Here is a 23881-nt window from a genome sequence, read left to right on the forward strand (position 1 = left end):
ATGGAAATAAACTCTAGTAAGACCAAAGTTATGATCAATGAGAAATATCCAGCCAAGAAAAGGTCTTTTACCTGGAGGTTAGGGAGCGTCAGCTTGGAGGTTGTAGATAAGTATCTCTATTTCGGTATGGCCATAACACCTCGACCATCGGCTACGGAAACGACTAAAAGATGTTTTATCGGAAAAAACTTTATTGTGAGGAAAGGAGGATATAATCTTGAGGGATTATTGCATATTTATAAAATCAGTCTCATATCGGGCATTGTATATGGTTTGGAGACATTGCCCCTTGAGATGGTAACTTGGTTCAACAAATTGGAAGGCAAGTTGTTACGCTCTATGTTGGGTGTCCCGAAAGCAATACATGTGCAAGCCTTCTGGTGCGAGCTTGGCATTACCTCGCTGCGATCTTTATGGTTAGTTCCGCAATGTATGTTTTTTGCTCAACTGACATGGGCTAGAACACCGCCAGCATCGCTGATAGGACTTATAGCTGCTTTCACTCAAAACAATCTTTTAAACAGTGCATATTGTCATTTGAAAACTTCTGTGGAATCCTACTTAACCCCATTAGGCCTTTCTCTTTATATGCACGAATTGTCTTCAAATTTTTCCAAACTTTGAAGATAAACAATGCAAGATGAGATCGCACCCAAAATATTGAAGCCATATCTCACAAAAGTGGATATATAGAATATTCTAAACAAGGGTTTTGCCCAGAATTCCCCTGTACTTATTTGAAAATAATTGTCAACTGTAACACTTAGGCATTTTATCATCTATTTACGCTTTAACATACCTCTGACTTTCCATTATACTGGTACCTGGGGGGACATCTTGTTGGGGGGGACAGGAAATCCTGCCCATGTGGAAGCTCCATTGAAACAGCTAGGCACCTCCTTATGGCCTGCCCTTTATTACAGGATAATTATTTTAAGGGCTATAACATGTTTGTTAGTCATATAGAAGGAATACAATAAGACCAATTTTGGAGCACTATCTACGCAGCTGAGTCTTTGGTCATATCTGAAGCAGCTTTTTGCATATGGAAGGAGATTATTGTTTTGTTAGGATGAATTATGATCATCCTGAGTATTGATTAGCTATAGCATTGACATCATTGTAATTGTTGGAACACATTGTGAATTGTTCATGTATATTCATACTTGTTCTGCACATTTTGTTATTTGTAGGCCATTTTCCTGATTTTTACGTTTTGTTGATAATAGTGGATATATGTCTTCTTATGTGATGTCGTACTAAAGGTTTTAATGTAAAACTATAAAAGCATGTAAATAATTAAAAAAAACATTGGGGTTTAGCTGATCAGCTGAAGCTGCAACAGGCACAACTATCTAAGATGTATTTGCAGTATATCTTTGAGGTACAGCTCTAGCATGAATGCCCCATGACCGTGATGTGTGTCCTGGCCTTCCATGACTTCAAATGGCTTTACCTGATATCTTGGGACTGTCCCACACTACACATTTATCTACCTCTATCCACTGCTTAACACTCATCCCACTAAACCTAACTGTTGGCCCCTTCATGACACCCTTATGACGAGACTAAGGACACATAACCCATTGACAGCATCACCCGTCTCAGTTTCACCCAAACGGCTGCAACTCTTGTCGACTAGAAATCAGAACCGCTGTAATCTCCATTCCTTCTTGGAACCCCTTGCCATGATTGATTTCCATCTTAGTGTGAGTTCCTTGTTTCTAGCCCATGATTCCAAGGAAGAAGAACCCTGATGCACTGTTGCTCTACTACCCATTTGGGACCATTTCCCCGCTGGGGGAGAAGGTCATTGTTGGCTTCTGAAAGCATTCCCTGGGTGAGATGGACCACACACTGTTCAAAGAGCGGAGTCACTTTTGAGCAGTTTCACAAATGGTATAGAGATGTAACTTTAATGGCTTAGGCAATACATTCCTGCATCTCAACATGAGGACCATGGTAGTATGCTTTGTGCTTGCAAGGTTCGAGCTCTATAACAGCCAGCACATTAAGGAATCCGATAATCAATGCATTCTTGGAAATCTTGTGCCAACATGCCTGGCCAGCTTCACAGGCCCACCTACTTGCCTCTCCCCCTTTATCCAAGCAAGATGGCCTCACTTCAAACTCAATGCAACACATATCCAACCCCCCACAATGCAACCCCCTCCAAATGAACGCAGACTCATTTCTTCATGTAGATGCTTATTTCTATATTTCTTTGTGACGCATTCCTGTCGAATCAATATATCTGCAAACAAAGCAGACAACAAAAAAACAGGCAATTATTTTTATATTGCTCAACTATGATGGGGTGTATAGTGCTGAACAAAATGAAAACAAAGTCAGGTCAATTGACATTAATCACATTATAAAACATCAGCAACACATTACATTGCTACTGTATGCTGACATATGCATACCGAGGCAGGGGAAGCCGGCTCTGTGGCCTGCAGCTCACACGAGGTTTCAGACTACCACTCCCATCTATATTGCCAACTGAATATCCTCTCTGGGGCTGATGGGAGTTTTATTAAAAACATCTGGTAAACAGCTGTATAAGAGCTAGATCATCACGTTTCTGGATGCACAGTGTTCGAGGGGCGATAGGACATTAAAAAAGGTAATTTCAATTGAAATTGCTAAACATGATTAAAGCCATTATAGGATAAGGGCAAGCAGGGTCTGCAACCTGAACCCCATAAGAAGTTTCGGATGAACACTCCCATTAGCCCGCCCAATTGGATGTCCTGGGTAGGGCCGATGAGCATTGTAGTGAAAGGCATCACGGGTATAAACATGACTGGAAAAGTTAACAGTCCCCCACGCACCCCCCACTTACCACCCAATCCCTATACAGTAAATAGCATGGACACACACTCACATTACTGATATGCATCTAGTTAAGATTGTCTGGACAGAGTTTCAAAATAAGAGCATTGATGATTAAAAGAAGTTCAAGATAAGGGCAACGGGGAGCTTGCTCATCTAAAGACCACAGGTCTCATGTATCTCTTATAGGCTAATCCACAAGTAAAAAGGAGTTTGCTACATGCCACTGGCAGGCATTCTTATTCCACAACATTGACAGATGGGCAACACATATCTTAAGTACACAGGGGGAAACCAGCAATAGTACTGTGTACAATATGACAATGCCTTCAACTGTACTGTAATGCACTCCAACTAAAAACATCTTACACTATATGGGTTTGGGGGATAGCTGCAGGGACCCGACACCTCCATGTCTCCAGAAGAAGAGCACAATTAAACTTTTTCGAAAGTCGCCTAAACACAGTGTGCAGTACTGTACACCCCCATAATAGTAAGAAAGGTAAAACGCATTTACTTCAGCATAAGCCTGATCCTGACAGCAGGGGCCAGCATGTTGTGTGGCAGTGGATTGGACCTCAATGACATTAGGTAGTTTAGATAAAGTGTGCAGTGCTATGTATCATTATCCAACCAGTCCTTTTTTAGTATGGAAGACAAAACTATTGCATTAGATTAGAGATAGGGAGAAATTGCATATGAGGGAGGACACACAGCTTGTAGGAGTTGTTTGGTTATTTGCCCACCCATTATTTGCCATGGCCATGCTAATACCAATGGCCATTCCCACCCATTTCATACCCTCTCTGTTAAAACACCTCCTCAGGAGAATTGTTTGACCTCACTTTAATCAAGCCTTACCATCAAACTTTGCACTGCGCCTGCCAGTATTTTTTCAAACAGTCTTCTGCGAGTTAATGACTTAATTGGAGTCGTAAACCCACTACTGGTTTAATAATAATTTCTTAACCGGATCTGCCTTCAGCCACTGGATTTATAAGCACTCTGCATGTCATTCACTGAAGTCCTGTTAAACAGTTTTGCCTTCTGGCTAAGTATTAGGCATGTGCCAGGCACTGATGTGAGATGCCCAGGGACTCACACCAATTTGCTCCTGCTCCCACTAGAGATGGGGAGAAATTGCATATGAGGGAGGACACACAGCTTGTAGGCGTTGTTTGGTTATTTGTCCACCCATTATCTGCCATGGCCATGCTAATACCAATGGCCATTCCCACCCAGTTCATACCCTCTCTGTTAAAACACCTCCTCAGGAGAATTCTTTGACCTCACTTTAATCAAGCCTTACCATCAAACTTTGCACTGCGCCTGCCAGTATGTTTTCAAACAGTCTTCTGCGAGTTAATGACTTAATTGGAGTCGTAAACCCACTACTGGTTTAATAATAATTTCTTAACCGGATCTGCCTTCAGCCACTGGATTTATAAGCACTCTGCATGTCATTCACTGAAGTCCTGTTAAACAGTTTTGCCTTCAGGCTAAGTATTAGGCATGTGCCAGGCACTGATATGAGATGCCCAGGTACTCACACCAATTTGCTCCTGCTCCCATCAATGGACAGTAAATAGCACTACGGCTGTGCCTGGCAAGTTCCTTTCCCATGCCAATACAAAAGCCCAAAGTGTTGGCATTGCCAATGTTTGTTTTATTGTGCACCTGCCCTTGCTTGCAGCAAAATAACACTGCTGCAAAGTGGTCTTACACAAGGTGGCACTACATCAGGGACCTGGTTACCATTGCTAGATGTGGGAACACCCCACACAATAAATGTGGGTCCCTAGAAAATGCCAGTCATCATACAGTAACCATCATGCTCAAATTCACTGTGCATACCGGGTATGCAGAAACCACCCACCTAAAGGACATATTTGAAAGAAGCAAAAGGCCAGCGGGCACCAAAACTCAAGTGTGCTTAGCAGCAGATGAACTCTTATTTGCCAGATGCCCCAAATCTGTACTCAGAGACGTCATTTCACCAAAATGCCAGGGGTAGCGGAAGTGACATCACATGACCCTTGACCCTTGATGACATCACAGGAAGTGATGTCATTTGACCCGACCCCAAAGCGATATCAGGGGAAGCGATGGAACATGACCTTTCACTCCTTGACCAAACAGGAAGTGGCATCAGATAGCATTGTTTCTAAGTACACTGATAAATGTTTTACGGTATCACTATAATGTGATATACATTTCATACAAGAATGGATCGCCACATGTATCGTTATGTGTATAGGCCCATAGTACCAAATTACTGTGAATGCAAGTAGACGTCCATGGCTAAATGATAATGATGTGTTATTATATAGCACTTACGCTTAAGCCATTTATATAGAACAAATATACATACATTTATCGACCTTAGAAGGATGAAAGGCTGAGTTGAGGTGTTGAAGAACAGTCAAAATCAGTGACTCACCCCCTGAAGTGTGTCTGAAATAAACCTTTAATGAGTCTAGCAATTATTGTAATGAATTCCAGAAAGACACATTATTTGGTATTCCTATTCTTTCTTATTTAGGGTCAGTGCTGAAAATGTTAGACTTGAGGAACCCCTGTTCTTTTTTGTAAGAGGCCTGAACAAGCAAGCCAGCCACTCCAGAAGCAAAGAGCCACATGGCACTAGCCAGAGCACAGGACCCCCTTTAGGTGTAGCAAGCGAGACCACAGTGGTAGCAAGGGAGACATCAGGGGATGCAGTTGCGACCCCTGGTGACCCATAAATGACATCCCTGGGTCTTAGGTCAATTTCCAACGTGCCTCCATTTTCTCTTTTTCCAACGTGCCTCCATTTTCTCTTTTCAAGGTTATCTGGCATGTCCCTTCTTATTTTATTCTCTGTATCACCCCACTTGGTTGACCGACACCGACAGCTGCGGCATGTGACCACGGCATGACCTCATCATGAATACATATTTCTGCTTTTCCCTATTCCTGAGTGGTTAATTGCCTCTAACCACAACGTTTCCAATTGTATGTGATGTGCCGTAGAATACTTTGAAATAAAATATAATAACACATGTAATACCTATGATATTGCAGGGTTGTAGCCTATCTGCCTGCGTTGTGATGAACGGAAGTGGACCACAAGCCCTTTTTCTGCGAAAGTTAAAATGCAGGCCCACCATAAACATTTCATTGGAGAATATTGGACGGGATGCACATTTTGAAGAGTCTTTGGAGGATGGTGGACATTTTGTGGCTAAAATGAGGACCAGTACCACTTACAAGGGACACTTGAGAGTGATGGAGTGCCCACTCAACATCCGCAGACTGTTAAGAGAGTGACCAGAGTGCTGCTCAAGGAGAGAAGGAAGAAGAAGGCAGACGAGCAGGACAGGTGAGGGGCAAGGATGTAAAGCTCTGTTTGTGTTTTTTTGAGCCAAGTCAGAGAGAGTTCCAACTTGAACAAAAAAAAGATAATAGAGTTGATGACCTACACATGAAGAGAGGGGTAGCTATGTTTTCAGCATTCCCATGGATCCAATGACCTAGGTGGGGCATGGAGAATGTGCTTGGCCTTCAGACTGCCCTATATGCCTCTGTTATTAACCTCCTTTGATGCTGAGGAATCCGCCATATATTCTGCATATCTATGAATACCATGGACCACTAGCTGTGACAAGCCCAATTCAATTAAATGCTCTGCTTTGAGTATGGCATCTTGACTTAAATCACCACAATTCTGGACTACATATTAGTCACAATACCTCTTTGGGTCGCATCATTCCTTATCTCTTACAGACCTGACTCCTTCGATGGTTCCAGGGCCCTTTCTGACACTTTTGCTGCTATTTCCTATCAACTGCCTTGCTAGTCTCTTCCTCTAGAGGCATCGCCGCAAGTCCCAACTTTTTGGGGACGGCTTATTTTTTATTAATGTTTTCATGAAATGTGAAAAGATGTACATAAGTCCAGGTTCCAGAACCCCACTGTAGAAAACAACAAGAAAAAAGGAGAGGACAGTAATGGAAGCAGTCAACAGCCTAAACCTCCGACCCTCGGCCAACACCCTACTCTGCTTCTCAATCTGTGCCCGATCAGAAATAGCGCTACCAAGATAGCGAAAGAAAAGTATAGAAAATGACTTTTGCCCTATTTTCAGCCCAAGTAACCCTTAACAGTCAGGGACGTCATTTCACCAACATGCCAGGGGTAGAGGTAGCGACATCACATGTCGCTTGACCCCACCCTGAAGTGACATCACGGGAAGCAATGGAACACAACCTTTCACCCTTGACAAAACAGGAAGTGGCATCACATAGCATTGTTTCTAAGTACAATACGAAAAATATGGTTACAAATATCGCTGAAAAGCAGAGGTTTTACACCATGGGGCGCCCCCCCCCATGGGTGGTGAGAGATCCCAGCATGAAATGTAAAAAAAAAGATAGAAACAAAAAATGTGTTTTTTACATTTTTCTTTTTAGATTGGAGGATATGGGCAGGGGCGACTTACATGGTCGGTGGTCGGACTTGACCATAAAACTGTCTCAGGCAACAATGAAAAAGTGGCCCACAGCTGCAAATGGATAGTCATTCCTTTAGTCACAGACTGTCTGAATAGTACCTAAGGGGGTGTTTTTTGTTAAAATGTAACCAAATTGTGATATTTAAAGAATATTTATTCAGCAACAATGGTCAAAACTACTAGCTGCGTAGTGAAGTAACTCCTCATACACACATTTTGACAGGCCTACTCTAGCATTTTGCGTTTTTGGTATGGGCATTGCCCTATCAGCCAGTCCAAGCATATCGGCTCATCCATAATGGGCAAAGAGGCGTGGACCCATTGGATTCCTCACCCAATATGGAGGAGACGAGGAGCCAGCAAGTGAAACACTGAGCACTCCCTCAGCAGCTTTTTCCTGCGGAGTGAGTGCTCCTGGGCAGCCTGAACTGCAAGGCTGGGGGTGTTTTGCTCTGCCAACCTTGCATAGCTCATTGGAAATGCTGGCTGGGGCACTGCATGTATGTATGTGCGAGGGGGAGCTCATCCGCCTCCTCGCGCATACGGACAGAGCAACCTGGAGTGGGGCATTTCAGCACCCACGTGCAGGCCCCTGCAGAAGGTACGTTTTGGTTCATTTATTTTTTATTTAAATATGTGTATGGATGCGTGTATGCTTGTGTTATGAGTGTATGGTGATGGGTTCTCGTATGATTGATAGAGGGATTGCTGTGTTAATGTGTGTGTGCGTTTGTTTTGGTCCGCTGAGTGATTTTGACGAGTGAGGGGAAGAGGAGGGAAGGAGGGTTGTACAACAAAGGCATATCCCCCTACCCACCTGCCAACATTTTTGGGGTGATCCCACGGACTTTGGTGGGAGCAGGATGGGCGGGAGCACTGGGATAGTGGTTGGAGCAGTGTGGGGAGAGCCCAGGGTCTGTGATGGGGTGGTGAGAGCCCAGGGACTGGGTAGGAGTGGGTAGGAGAAAGCCCAGCGACTGTGATGGGAGCAGGTGGGGGAGCCCAGGGACTATACTCAGAGTAAGGTGAGGTGACGGTGCACAATAGTTTATCACCATTTGTACATAATGTCCATTTAGCATTTTTGAGGGGACCCGGCCTGCCACAATTTTGCTCAGGGTGGGTCCAGGCCAAAAAGGTTTGAAGACCACTGCTGTAAAGTGATATACATTTCATACAAGAATGGATCACCATATGTATCATTAATATCAGCACGTATAGGCCCATATTACCAAATGACTGTGAATGCAAGCAGACGTTGAAGGCCAAATGATAATGATGTGGTATTAGATAGCACTTATGCTTAAGCGCTTCATATAGAACAAATATACATACAATATCACCCAACCTGTGTTGGTACTCATTTATCAACCTCATCAGGATGACAAGCAGAGTTCACCTTACTGGGAGTCAATCCTGCAACCTGCATATCACACACACAGTGCAGCAGCAATCACTCAACGCACTGATCTATCTTACTGGCTTTGGCTATCAGAAAACCAGCCACTCCAGAAACAAAGAGCCACATGCTGCTAGCCACAGCCCAGGAGCCTCAATTATTGATTTAAAGTACTTGGATACTTCCGTAAAGCATTTCCATACGCTTCGGACATTTGCTGTATATTGTGACTGCATGATTGGAACCAAATTGCAGATGAGGCAGATTCTGATCATTTGGGACTTAAAACACAATTTAAGTTCAATTGCTCATCGTTAATTTCACTCATTCATGACTGGTCAGTCCTTCCAGGTGAATAAATATATTGCTTCATCAGTAGGCCTTGAAAACGACCAGGTGGTCGAAACATATGGCGGCTGTTCACCACAGAAAATAAATTTCTATCATTATGGATTTACCCGTTATGATGATAATTATTCACATCATTATTCAGTTTTGGAAGTACTAGTAGTCTCAGCGGGAGTCACCTTCCCAGATCTTTAATCCATTGTTTACCTTTTCCAAACCATAGTGGGGGGTTTGTGGGAACAGTGTGTTCGCTGCCGTCCAATAATGTTATGATTTCTGAAATATAGAGTGGTCATTAGCGCACAGTAACTGTATTGAACCCACTAAGTTCATTTAATTGTCTGGACATAAAAACATAAGCAACAATACAATACAATTGACAAAAACAAGTGCAATTACAAAAGGCACCAGCGGAGGTGACATTCAAACCCAGCTCTGATGGGTGCTCCGCTCTTCGGAGGCCAGAGTCCTAACCATGTAAAACAACCAATGCCATAACTAGGAAATCCGTATAAGCATTCATAAGCTTTAAAACAGCCAGGCACATCATCACCAGGCACTCCACTCAGCCAAAACCTTGCGCATAGGAAACACGCTTCTATCTAACCCTACACCATGGAGAAGGAGAAGAGGTGCTTCTCTTTAGGTCTATTGGTGATGGAAACAATAAATAAGTCAAGTAAAGCTCACTTGAAAATACAAAGAATCTAGTATCGGGAGAAAGGGTGCATTGCTTGTCGGCCAATATTACAAATACTGAGGACAAGTACTTCAGCTCTTGTTTCCCCTTCTCATAAGAACCAAAAGCCCCCTGCTTTAGTGAACGTGTGTCTTGTTTTAGGGAGCTGGTTGGAAGTGACCTATTTAGAATTTCTGAATCATTAATTCACACCATCCAAGCCATCACTCTTCTGAGCATTGTGTTAGACTTGATGTACCCAAGCTGCTCTTTCTTTTGTTCTTTTCAACTACCACTACTCTGTGATCTTCCATCATCTAAAAGCTCCCAAGATAACTGATCACTCAACACTGCCTCCACTCAACCAGATCTCCAACTCCCCCTCTCCCCTACCACTCATGTGCTTTTATTCCATGCAAGGACTCAAGAAAAATGCGTGAGTGAAGGAGAGGTCTGCCGTCTTCATTAGACATATTTTGTAATAGCAATCTGTGTCCCTTCTGGGGTTGCAGACAGCCAGTGCCTGAGCAATTGCAGGCTCTTTCTTCCATGCTGTGAGTATTGGGCGTGTGCACACTCCCCACTCTACAGTGGGTACCTTTGATCTACCTGGTCAGCTATAGGCTGGGTATGCAGTCCTGACATGAAGGCTCTGCAGCATATCCTGATCTGCATTTTTTATTTGACACATTTGAGGTGGTTCAACTGCATTCTCATCTCCCTAATTGGGTAGGCACCTATTTTATTTGGATATATGTTAAAATAATGGAAAAAACGGAGGCTGAAAACACTGATTTCTTTTACTCGCATTTTTCTAAATGTAATGATGGGCGAGACCCTCTCAGCCCCCTCGCTCCACATCCATCCAACTTAAAATATTCCACACCCCAACTCCCTATTTTGAACAAATGTGCAAAAATATCGAAAAACCTGATTACAAAAATTCGGTATTTTCAGCCTCGTTATTTGACAATTGTTTTTTTTCAGGCGATACACTTTATTCTATAAGTATTTTAATGTGGATATTTTTACAGTGTGAACTTACCTTCGGAAGTGAGCTGAGCACTGTACAATGTGCGGGAGCGGGGGAATCTAGAGAGATCACATTTTCGGAAGAGGGGAAGTTCAGGAACTGTTGGTAAAGTTTCTTAGTGGGATTGGGGCAAGAAAGGAGAAGAAATGAGGAAGTGTCCATGCGTGGTGTGCAGCTGCTTGTCAGTGTCTTGAGTAGAGCCTGTGCTTAAGCCGAGACTGAGTAGGAACAAGGGCACTACACCGGGCGTTGGGCTGTTGCGCATTTTTGAGCAGAGTGCTGAATGAGTTAAATTCACTTACACTCAGCCTGAAAACCAAACCAAGTCTCATCTCATTGCCTGGCCTACTTTTACCACATCACCCTTGTTCTTTGCCTTCCTTTTAACTTTTCCCTTTGTATAGTTTGTGATGCCCCCTTGGGTGAGATAACTTATTTTCCTTGCCTTGAGTCTTATCAACACACACCAAACAGTGAAAGCCAGTCAGAATTTCACGATATTCAGGAAAAGGTTGGTATGAGACCAATGTAGATATAAGGAATTTCAGTGGAGGTGATTTGCATATCATGCATATCACATGAAAAAATAAACTTTATTTTAAATTACCAGTGGCATGGGCAACAAAGCTCCAACTCCCACGGACTTCAATTCATTTCCTTTATTAAGTTGATGTGGACATAACAGACAGCAAACAACAACCATAGCGGGCTTCATCAGATTGTGCAAAAACAGGATTCGTAAAGACTTGTTCATATCTACTTCAGTGTCCCTCTTTAGTTTTGATAACCTAAGTCAGCCCCATCGATGTTTAACATGGGCGATACAGTCTCCATGTTGGAACATATTCATACTGCACGTGGAGACTGTTTTTCTTTGGCTTCGAGACTATGCAATCTTGTACATATGTTGATACATTCCTTATATTTGCATATTTTATAATATACACTTCCAACGGCTGTAGATATCTAAAGTACGATATGCTATTTGCAATTCATTATTTAACACATTTTGGATTGAAACCCGCATAGCATGTTGGATTAATTATATCCTATGTATGTCTATGCCTGTGAGCTCTATCGTGGCTGTAAAAATGCATAGTGCCTAGCATAAATCGTAAATATTCCATTTTGAGAATGCCTTGACAATTGTAAACATCAACTCAGGCTTTGCCAAGTGGGCTATGAATTCAAAGTGCTAGTTATTTGTGTAAAGTGCATGGTGCTTTATATCTAATGATTGTAAACATTAGCACACAATTTGCCACTCAGCTTCCAGGATCGAGCTACATATTAATTGGTGTGCATTGTCCCAGGGCTAAATTAAAAGACATAAGATGCATAGTGCCTAGCAGCAATTATAGATGCTCCATGATAAAGTGCTTATTGATTTGTGCAGAATAGTTTAAAACATTAACACTAAAATGTCCACATAGTTTCTGAAATCAAGCTACATTAACACAGAATTTACCACTCAGCCTCTAGGATCAGGCTACTGATCAATTGTTGTGCAGCGTCCTGGCGCTGAATTAAGAAACATAGTGCCTAGCGGCAGTTATAGATGCTGCATAATAATGTGCTTAGCACTGTGTGTGGACTAGTTTAAAACAGTAACACTGAAGTTACCACATCATTTCTGGGATCAAATTACTAGTCAGTAATTATGTATCAAGCTGGAACTCCATGAGATTCATAATGCAAGTCTTTCAGTAAAGTTCTCGGTTGATCAAACAAACAATTGTATCATAAAGTGCATAGTGCTGAATGTACTTCAACTTACTAAAACCTGCATTTCTCTAAGAAACCTCATCCTCCACTTCCCATAAAATAGACTAAATGATGTTTTAATTTAAAATCCCATACTGGATTGTAATAGTGCTAAGAAGCAATACAAATATACTTTGGGCCAATAGATATTGATTATTGTATTAATACCACTGGAATCAATTATTGCTTAAGAGGATAGAACTGAGTCACATAAAATGTCAGACCTTGCGAAACATTAGTTTGCATAAAAAACAAACACATAAATATACATTGTAATAAAATTAAGATCAACCTGTAAATTACTATCACATCTGTTGAATTGCACATAATGTGTAGAAGCTAACATAATTCATAGACTTGATCTTAACGGATTCACATAGCATTTTTTGATTAATCTCCCACTAATGTGTATAATTCTTCATCCTTATTATGTCTTTGGGAGACATAGTATTATAGTTAATAATGTATCTTCATTCAGACTGTGTGAGTCTTTTTTCCCTGTTCCCTCCCTTAGGGTGGTTGGATATTGTGTCAATGGCGAACTATTTGAAGGAAGACATGTCTCCTTGGTGCACCTCTTCAAATTGTTTTGCCAAAGGATATGTCATGTCATATGGTTTTTATGGCTCTCAAATGTTGTAATATTCTAACTTTAACCTCCAACTGTGCTACCAATGTACCATAATTTAGTTACACATAATTGCATATATGACAAATTTAGTCATACACATACTCAATTTCTTAATTTTAACTTCTCGTCCAGTGCGTGGATGGCTGTAACTCTTAACATTGATTCCAAATTGACAGGCCTTACATTTAGCACATTTGTAAAAGCCAGTGGGTTCATCTGATAACCACCCTGTTGGTACTGGGGGGATGGCCAATTGGAATTTGCTTGGTGACAATTTTGATTGTATAGATACAGTTTTTCTGAATGTCACACTCGCATTGGCTTGTATGTATTTATGAACATCCTGATCTTTAGTTAAGAGTTTCCAATGTTTCCCTAAGATCGTTCTCACGTCTTTGGCTCCCTCATTAAAGGTTGTAATGAACCTAATGCATAATATATTGAAGGGCAAGTCCAGATTCTACCCCTCTTTTCCAGTAGGGGCATGTTTGGATGCATTTGAGGATTTAGTCATTGACGATCTGAGCAAATTAAGATCTACTAGCTTGTCCAGTCTGAGATATAACCTCAAATTTCAACAGCAAGAGACTCGTGATTCCCTTCAACAGCTATCTGAAGTCATCTTTAAACCATCTGACAAGGGTTCTAACATTGTCATACTCAATTGATATGATTATGTTGTTGAAGCTAAGATGTTTCATGCTATCTGATACTAGGGGCAAGTCCTTTCTCTGGCACACAAACATGTTTGAATCTTTGAAGAAATTGACTGATATTGGCATCCTAGATCTTGATACATGTGTTTTTTGTCTCCCTCCTCTCTTGTGATCACCACTATATACTTCCTGCCCAAAATCCACAAATCCATGATTAGGCCTCCTGGTAGACCCATTGTCACCCTGTCTGGGTCTTAACTTGAGAATCTTTCTAAATTTGTGCATAAAACATTGATAATATTCGTGTCCACTTTACCATCTATTTACATGACACCAGGAATTCTCTCAAACACATCAGTGAGCTACCCTGGGAGCCTGCCCTCATTATGGCCACTCTAGATGTGTTTCCATGTATACCTCTATTGAACATCAGGTTGGTATGGAGGCTTGCAGATATTTTCTCAGTCAACATTCTTTAAATGTTCTGTCGCACGCGCATATGATTTTGGAAATGTTTGAATTTTGTCTCACTAACAATGTCTTTCTTTTTGAAGTTGCCTTCTTCCATCAACTCAGGGGTACCGCTATGGGCAGTACGTTTGGCCCTCTTAAGCTAATCTCACCATGGGGTGATGGGGAGAGACTATAGTATGGGAGGAGTCGAATTCTGGTTTCATTGATCATGTGGTTTCCTGGTGGAACTACATTGATGACTTGTTCATCCGCTGTAATGGGGGTAAATCAGAATGGATTTCATTTGTGAAATATCTTAATCACAACAGCATCAAGTTACATTTTACTGAAAGTCACAGTGATTCGCAGGTTATATTTTTGGATGTTAGCAGGAAGTTGGATATTACAGGTTTCGATACTTCTCTCTACACTAAACCCGCCAGTTCCGGCATCCCCCTGCTTGTCTCTAGTAATCACCCTACCAGCTGCAAAAGGGGCATATAGTATAGGGAGTTTATCAAATACAGTTGAAATTGCATGGACCTGGCCAGCTTTGATATAGAGTGCTCGAAGGCAGCTGGTAGATTCAGGTCACAAGGCTGGGCCACACATATGATTGGACAAGCCTATGTGAAAATGTGAAAGCTACAGGTTTGAATCTCCAGAGCCTATTATACAACTCTTTGCCTCGAGATGAGTCATATTCGACAGGTATTGAGATACGGCCAGGCGGCCCAGCCATTAGAACCATTGTCCAAAAACATTGGCATGTTCTGAAATTGGATAAGGAATTGTCCTCCATTCTACCGCCTAATCCCTGTCTTACATTTAGGAAGGCTCCTTATCTCAAAGATACATTGGTTGCCAGTTTTCATAATCCCCTCAAGCACAGTGAAGTGTCAGGCACGTGGTTATCCAATCCTGCCAAAGGATTTTTCAACTGTATGCACTGCAAAGTCTGTATTAATGCATTGCTCATGAAAACCTATGGCAGCCAGTGCTGGGTACCACACAGATACATCTGATTACGTGTAATTCCACGTTCCTTGTTTATGTGCTTTGCTGTCCTTGGGGAGGATAGCTCAGGGGCAACACGTTTGTCTTGGAAGCAAGACGTGGCACACCGAAGGTTCAAATCCTGTTCCAGCACTTAGAAACCACTTGCTGTGGTATAACGCACGTTATAAATTATCAATTAAATAAATGAAAGTGATATGTGGGGAGCACCACCTTCAAATTAAATGTTTGCATACTCCAACACTTAAGAGCCGTTTGGGTCATGCTTACCCTATGACTAAACATTTTTGGAATTCCAAAATGGCAACGCTGACGAGTTCTCTTTCTTTGGATCAGCACATGTACCGCAACATCCCCGAGGAGGAGACAGGAAACTTAAACCCAGCAGTTGGAGACTAGAATGATTTTGGACTTGCACACCAAATATCCCAAGGGGAATAATGTTGATGAGGGACTGTAAGCGTTTTTAGACGTATAGCCACTTGGTTGCCATCCAGAGAGAAACCTGAATTTTTTGCTAGCGTTGTTTCCCTCACTGTTTTTCATTTTTTCCATTTTGGGCATCAGCTTTTATCTCATGTGTTGACATTGTTTTTGTGTGTTTTTCTTCAGTTTATCGTTTGTCATCAGTTCTCTATTTATTGTGTCTTTAGTTGAGATTTTGGATTTATTGTGGAATAGCGGGGCTGTATCCCCCTGCAAACCCATTAATGTGTTATGGAGAACGCAAGATTGGTTTGTTTGTGAGTGCATTTACCAGGCATTTCTCTCCCCACCACCACTCTTACTCCGTTGCCACTGTGGGAGTACTTGCAGAGGGTTTTCTTTCTTTTTATCTAAGAATGTTGCACATCCCCATGTTTGTGTATGCCCTTGCTGTGCTGTCATGAGTTACTGTCATGAGAGATGGCCCCATTTTGAGATTATCCTTTCCGTGCAGGACATATTCTACTAACATTCCTCACTCTTGAGTATTTTTCATAATTTGGCATTTTTTGCTTTTCAAATTTGTATTTCTGGTGCTACATGCCACTTGCACTTTAATAATCAGTCACCTTGATGGGACAGCCATTTGATGATTATCTGGCCTGCCGATTTCTGCACAAGCAAATACAATAAAATGCATGTGTATTTCTACCTCGCAATGGGCACTTTGCACTTTAATGGTAGTTTCATACTTAGCAGGCGGTTTTTTGCACACTGGTGCCGGCACCCATCATTTTCAGCTTCCTGTTCTTCTTTCGGTTTGTGCAAGCTATTAATTACAGCATTGAAGCGCGCACGGAAAGGGATTTTAGCCATATTTTTTTTATCATTCTCCGACAGCCTCCTTTGTGTTGGTGCATTGTTTTTCTGTGACACATTGGGCCTCATTACGAGAATGGAGGTAGCCATGGAGCTCTCAGCTCCATGGCTGCCTCCGTTCCGGGCTCCATTACCAGGTTCCTGCAATGGGGACTTACCGGGTTACTCCGACATAGGAGGACCGGGTAAGTCCTCCTTGCAGTAACCCATCCCCATTCACATTTGAGCCCCCATAGGGCTCAATGGGAATGGGGAGGGAGGTAATAACACGCAGATTACATCTGGCCCGTTATTGCCTCCCTTTTCCCCTCGCGCGACCCGGAAAGCACGCCTGGTATTACCAGGCGTTTGATCCGGGTCCCGCGATGGGAAGCTCGTAATCGGCGCTCCCGTAATGAAGGGGGCTGGACCCGTATTTGTCCCCTTTATACGGGAGCGCAAGCCTCGTAATGAGGCCCATTGTATTTGGTGGAAACCCTCCGGCCGTCAAAAGGCTCAGGCTGTTTGGAGCCTGCAAGGGATTCAGCACTTCACCTGCTGTAATTTGCTAGATGCCTCTCCCACAGAAGAAAGCTAACTGCAGCCATCCTTGCCGGCAAAGGACTAATGCTGTTTGGATTTTCACAGGGGGAGGATTCCTCTGTGGCTGTGTGGGCGATGCCTCCCATTTGAATTTGGCTCTGGTTCTGGTTTGTGAGGGTAAGCGTGGACTTGCAGGTCGGCTGCACGCAATAGCTGTATTTACTAGCAAGTAATGTTAATGTTAAAGAACATTTATACTGCACACTATCAGCATCGGAGTGGTCCTGTGGCGCTCAGGTGGATCTGAAAGGTAAGAGGGTAGGATGGGTTAGTAGGACATAGCAGGACAAAGGTAGAGCGAGAGTTGTGATGTCCTGCAGACAGCTTCAGTTCGGTTAACATTGTTTGCTGAGCATGGTTGAGGTTTACAGATCGGTAGACTCCCATGTGCTGTTGTGCAAGACTATGTGTAGTTTGTTTTGTTGTTGCAAGTGCATGCGGTTTGCTTGGCAAGGAAGTGACTGTGTTTGTTTAGCGTTTCAGAGGTGTATGGAGAGAGTTGTGGTTTTAGCGGATGGGTTAGTGGGGTTACCTCATTACTTTGGATATCTGTGTTAGGTGACTCAGCCTGTGCTGTCTGCTGGAGTGTTTCGTGGTGGGTCACTCGCCGGGTTCTGCCTTCTGCGGTAGGAAGTGGCATGTCTCTGTAACTGTCTAGTTATCTGTGGGCGGGAAGGTGGTGAGGGCCTCCCCCCACCTCTTGGTCGAGATCCGTAAGGTTGTGGGTTGCTCTTAGTTCATCAGTGGGGGTGCATGCCATTAGCTCCCTGAGCTCTGGGGGTGGGGTCCCCTCCCTCTGAATCCCAATCCCAGGCGCTCCCTGTCTTGTTGGGTGATAGTTATTGGTTAATGCTCCCTCGTCTGCAGATAGGGTGCCTGTCCCTTAGGCTTTACCTAACGCACGGGTTTGGCTTGGGAGAGGGTAAATCATGGGCTCTCTTCCTCCCCAGGTACTTGCTCCCATGAGCGCTTGTTTGTGGTGCGTTTTATTTCCATTGGTGTCTTTGTTTTTCTAGTTGTTTCCGTCTGGTTTTCAGTTGAAGAGCCAGGTTTTGAGTCGTTTTCTGAATTTTAGGTGATCTTTCGTATTGCACATTTCTTTCGTAAGGGTGTTCCAAGTTTTTGCTGCTAGGTGAGAGAAAGAGGATCCACCAAGTTTTTTTTCTTGTGTATGGTTTTGGTTCCAGGCAGATATCGTTGCTTGATGTGAGTGTTCTTGTTGGTCAGTAAATGATTCTTTTCTTACGTAGGAATTCAGCTCCTTGGCCGTGGATTGCTCTGTACATTATGCACATCATTTTGAATGTGATTCGTTGTTTGATTGGCAGGCAGTGTCATATTTTTAGCGCTGGGGTGATGTGGCTCCCTTGTGATAGTTTAAGGAGAAGTCTGGCCGCTGCATTATGGATACGTTGCAGTTTATTCAGCAGATGTTCGGCATTCCGAGGAAAAGACTGTTTGCATAGTCAATTCTGGACATGATGAGGGTGATGATGCTAAGTGTTTTATGAGTGAAGGACAGGAATGGTAGGATTCCTTTTATCGAATGTCGGAGGAAGAAGCATTTCTTGATTATTGTGTTTACTTGTGGTTCTATTTTAGCATGTTGTCCATTAAAACTCCAAGGTTTTTGACTATTTTTGATGGTCTGGGAGCTGTTCCTAGTTCTGTGGGCCATGGGGACATAAAGGGTATTTTCCAGGTTTTAGGATATAACCATGATTTTTGTCTTGCCTGGGTTGGGTTTGAGGATGTTTGTGTTCATCCAGTTGTAGAGTTCTTTGAGACATTCTTCCAGCGTTGTGTTTTCTTCTTGTGTATCTTCGATTTTATAGATGATTTGAATGTTGTCTTCGTAGTTGTAGCACGTACGTCTGTGTCTTTTGATGAGCTTTATTAATGGAGTCGGGTAGATATTGAAGAGCAGCAGGCATAGAGATGATCCTTGTGGTACTTCAGATTTGGTGTGCCGTGGATCGGATTTGAATGGTTTTATCCAAACAGTTTCCATTCTATTAATTGGGTATGATTTAATCCAGAGCAGGGCTAGGCTGGTTATTCCAATTTCTTCTACTCTCTTGATGAGGATGTCATGGCTGACTGTGTCGAATACTACAGAGAGGTCGATTAGTATCAGGGCATACCTTGGGCCTCATTACACGGATGGCGGTGAACCATGGCGCTATTAGCGCCATGGTTCATGCCGGTAAAATACCGGCACTGCCTTGGTGGAAAGGGGAATTACCGCTCTATTCCAAGGTTGGCGGGGAGGTAATTCCCCCTTCCACCATTGCCCTTCCCCATTCCCATTTTTGCCCCATAGGGCTCTATGGGAATGGGGAAGGCGCTAATTACGGTACCGCAAATTGCGGTACCGTAATTAGCTCCCTGGTCCCTTTGCGGGTTGGTTTTTACTGCCTGCAAAAAGCAGGCGTTAAATTCCCCAACCCGCAAAGGGACCTCGTAGTAAGGCGGTAAGGGTTTACCAGTACTGGTAAAATGGGGTTTACCGGTACTGGTAAAATACCGGTACCGGTAAACCCTTACCGCCTACCGTGTAATGAGGCCCCTTGTTTTGGAGTACGCGTTTGTCTTTAGGTCATCCTAGATAGACAGGAGTGCCGTTTCTGTCCCTCTAGTGGGTTTAAAGCTGACTTGTGCCTGGTCCAGCAACTGGTGTTTTTCTATATGTTGCTGTATTAGTTCGTCAATGTAGGTTTCTAGCAGTTTTGCTGGGTAGGCAATGTTTGAAATAGGTCTGTAGTTAGAGAGGTCTTCCACGTGGTCTGCTGTGTCCTTTAGGAGTGGTTTGATATGCTCTGATTTGAATGACCATAGTACTTTCCCTGTTGCGAGTGATAGGTTAAAGCGGTTTCTGTAGCATTCCAGTGGTGCACACTGTGTGAGGATTGATTTGTAGATTTCTGGAGGACAGGGGTCTATGTAGGAGTCTGCTTTATTACTACGTCTTACCAGCTTGACAAATGTCTCTACTTATATTTGTGAGAAGCTTTGGGGCTTATTCTGTGGTTCCACGGTTGGCGGGGTGGGTTGTGTGTTTTGGTTAACTGGTCTGCTTTGCATGATTTGATGGATGTTGCTGATTTTATTTTTGAAGTGGGCTGTGAGGTTGTTGCATAGTTTCTGTTGCAAACTCTGCTTTTCACTACCTCTTTCCCTTCTTCCCTTCCTCACTAATCACCCCACTGTGACTGGTGGCCAGGTCCCCATGAATCGATCAGGATTCCAGGTCCCCTATCAAGTCGACACCAGTACCCTCCACCCCCACAGCATTTCCCCCTGCGGGCCCCTGTCTGGTGGTTATGCATCCCTCCCTGGGGTTCTTCCGCCCTAGCATTTAGCCCGAGGCCTCCTCCCTGGACCCCCCTGGCACTTCCACCCCTCAGGCCAAACAGCACTTGTCCCTCCTTCCTGCACTTCTCTTCACTGCATTTGCACGTCTGAATGCCACAAGGCCTAGTAGGACAACAATCATATATTTTTTACTGTTCTTGCCAATGTTATTTACTCCCCTTGTTCCCTCCCCATTTTGCCTTGTGGTGCTTGAAAACACTATCCTTTTGCATAAGCGCCTAATAAAAGCTCAAAAAATACAAAATACACATCTAACCTGGTTTTACTCCCCAAGAATAGCTTAATGCCATTCTGAAAGCGTTTCTTTAGGTTTGCCTCACCTTAAACTGCTCATTGCTATTCTTAATTGGGTGATAACTTTGGTTTGTATACCATAAGAATAAAGTTGTTTTTTTATAAATGTGTTCATAACTTATGTGAATAGTACTTACTTCCCCAAGAATTATCTTGGCCTACTGTATTTAAAATAAACCATTATTTTTACAATATTCAGTGTATCAGTGATTCTTTGAACCATATGCATGCTACAATTTCTATATACTGACCTACAGCCACCTCCCCCTCCTAGGATAAGCCCGGCCGCTCTGTCCAAGCAACCACATTTTCAGTCGGAATAGCCCTACACTAAGAGTGGAATTTTTGTAGTGCCTCAGATATGTTTTTTAGGAAGTGTTGATAGGACTTTAGAAAAACTCTCCTAACACTAAGCATGTAGGCTGAAGCGAAGGCTTGTGGTATTCTTTCCATTGAAAGTGACAGGTTGAAGAGGTTTAGGTAGTATTCCGATGGTGTAGCCTGTGTAAGAATCTATTTGTAGATGTCTGGTGGTCAGGGGTCAATTGGGGAGCCTGCTTTCTTGCTTTTGTTCACCAAGCTGATGAATTTTGCTCTTGACATTTACGGAAAATATGTTCAGCCTGTTCTGTGAACATGGGTTGGTTGAATGTGGTAAACGGTCGAGTTGGTTGGTCTACTTTGTATGATCCGATGTATGTTGTTGCTTTTACTCTTAAAGTGATCTGCGAGATCGTCGCATAGTTTTTGTGAGGGGCCGGTATGTTATTGCATCCGGGAGGATTTCTCATCTCGTTTACAATGTTGAACAGTTCTGTTTGAGTGCTCTTTGCTTTTGTGATCCGGTCGTTGTAGTATTTATTTTCTGCTTTGACAATTCACTTGATACAATCAAATTTCTTTTGAATATGTTATTCTTTTATCTTGGTTGTAGTTTGTCCTCCATTCTTGGTCTAGTTTCTGGTTCATTTTGATTGCTTCGAGATGGAGCGTGAATGGTTATCTGGAGGGATGCTATCTATTGTTTTTGTTATCCATTTAAGGATTTGGTCTGTTTTTTCGTCTGTCAATTGCGTCCAGGTTTGCAATCAATGGCTTGGAGGATTCTAGTTTTTCTTCTAATCACTGCTTTTGAGTATTCTTCAGTTTCTTTTCCAGAACAGGGGTTCTTTTGGGGCTTATTGGATGCTTTTGGACCACGAAAGGTGGTTTCTCCAAAGTATTTGGACTTGTGGTTGTTTTGTGATCAGTTTTTTTTTGGCAAAGATTGAATCTAGAGGGTCACTTGCTGTGTGCATGGCTCCTTTCACCAATTGTCATTATTTAATTGTCTCAAACTGTTTAGAGTTTTATGCGAGATCTCGTTCCCTTCTTCCAACCACATTTTGAAGTTGACGAGAGTGATCATGTTTAATGGCCATGTTTGTGACCTCTTCTAAGAAGGTGTCCAGGAAGGTTGCGGCCTAGGTCGGGGTTCTATAGACTAGTACAAATCAGAGGTTTGTTTGCGGGTCTGAGGTCAGGTGCAGGACGAGGGAGTTGCAGTTCGGAAAGTTTAGCGGATTGGCTGTTCTTATTCTTAGATGTTCTTTGTAAGCCACAGCGAGTCCTCCTGCTCTTTTTCCTTTTCTGTTTGCCTGTATGCAGTTGAAATTGTCAGGCAGACAGCTGTGCAGCATGACTTTGTAGTTTTATGCTAATCAGGTTTCTGTGATGAATAGCGTCTATTCTCTCGTCGCAAAGTAGATCACAGATCTATGTTGTGTGCTTGGACATAGATCTGGTGTTGATTAGGTTGCAGTGTATTTGTTTCTTTATAGTGGCTTGTTTTGTACTTGCTTGTGTCTTCTAGTGATCTTGTTGGCGATGCTCATTTTTATCCTCGGGTGTAGGTTGTGTTCTATTGGGTCTGTTTCGTCATTAAGTAGGCTGTCTAGGTTTCATATTTCTTTTATTTTTCTTTCGGGTATTTATAATGCGCCTATACAACAAATGGTGCTTCAAGGCGCAACAACACACAACGGGGAAAACAGGTGGAAAAATTATAAAAAAACGGTCCTACTAGGTCTTGTGACATTCGGATTGAGCAAGTGCAGTAAAAAGAAGTGCAGAGGAGTGGGGTAGAGGGGGGAAATGCCGGTCAGAGTGGAATGCGCTAATGCTAACACTAAACAGAAGAGCAGGCCGGAGCGGAAAGTGCACAAGTGCTTGGGGGAGGTTTGGAGGGGAGAGGGTCACTGGGCTAGGTGAGTGCTAAAGGAGGGGAGGTGGACAAGTGCCAGTGGAATGCAGAGAGTGCAGGGGAATGAAGATCCACATGCTAAGTGCGAGGACAGGGCTGTATGGGCTCAATAGGGTGTGTAGACTCAGCCAGGCTTGTGCAGGGGGAGGGAGCCTGTTGGGGTTCACGTCTTGTTCTGGATCCTCTTCTGTTTCAGGTTGATGTTGCCGGTGGGCCCCTTGGTTTTTTGTAATGTATGGAGTGAAGGTGTTATTTCTCAACGTTCTCCGTCTCTATGTTTCTGGCCTTTCCCTTTGGAGTCATGTGATCCTGCTGATTTGTCTAATGTTTCTGGTAGTAGGTTGCTCCTCTGGCGAGTGGTCTATTGAGACGTAAGGCATTAGGTAGAGTGATTTTTTTTCTTGTTTCCGTGGTAGCTCCAATTACAGTAGGGATCGTGGGTGTGCATTCCATTGCTGTTAGTATTTCTTGGTGTGGTAGCCCTGTATGATTCCATTTCACGTATCCTTTTTCCATGGTTTCTGACGCGTTGTCCTGTCCTATGGCATATTATGTTCTTCCCTGTCTTCTAGGGGTTTTCCTTTGAATACTTGGATGGGGTATCTCACGGATGCAAATGTGTTCTCCTGAGTTAGAGGTTTTATATTTTATAGTAGCGTTCTCTGGTTTTTGCCCATGGTGGTCCATGCTGATTTGAGGTTTTTTCTTGTGTCGCTCCTTGGGTTTTCTTTTCAGTGCCTGGATGTGTTGTTGTAGTTCACAGTTGTGATTTCCTA

Source organism: Ambystoma mexicanum, chromosome 2q (assembly GCF_040938575.1).
Source record: "Ambystoma mexicanum isolate Mex_15411 chromosome 2q, UKY_AmexF1_1, whole genome shotgun sequence".
Taxonomy (NCBI): domain Eukaryota; kingdom Metazoa; phylum Chordata; class Amphibia; order Caudata; family Ambystomatidae; genus Ambystoma; species Ambystoma mexicanum.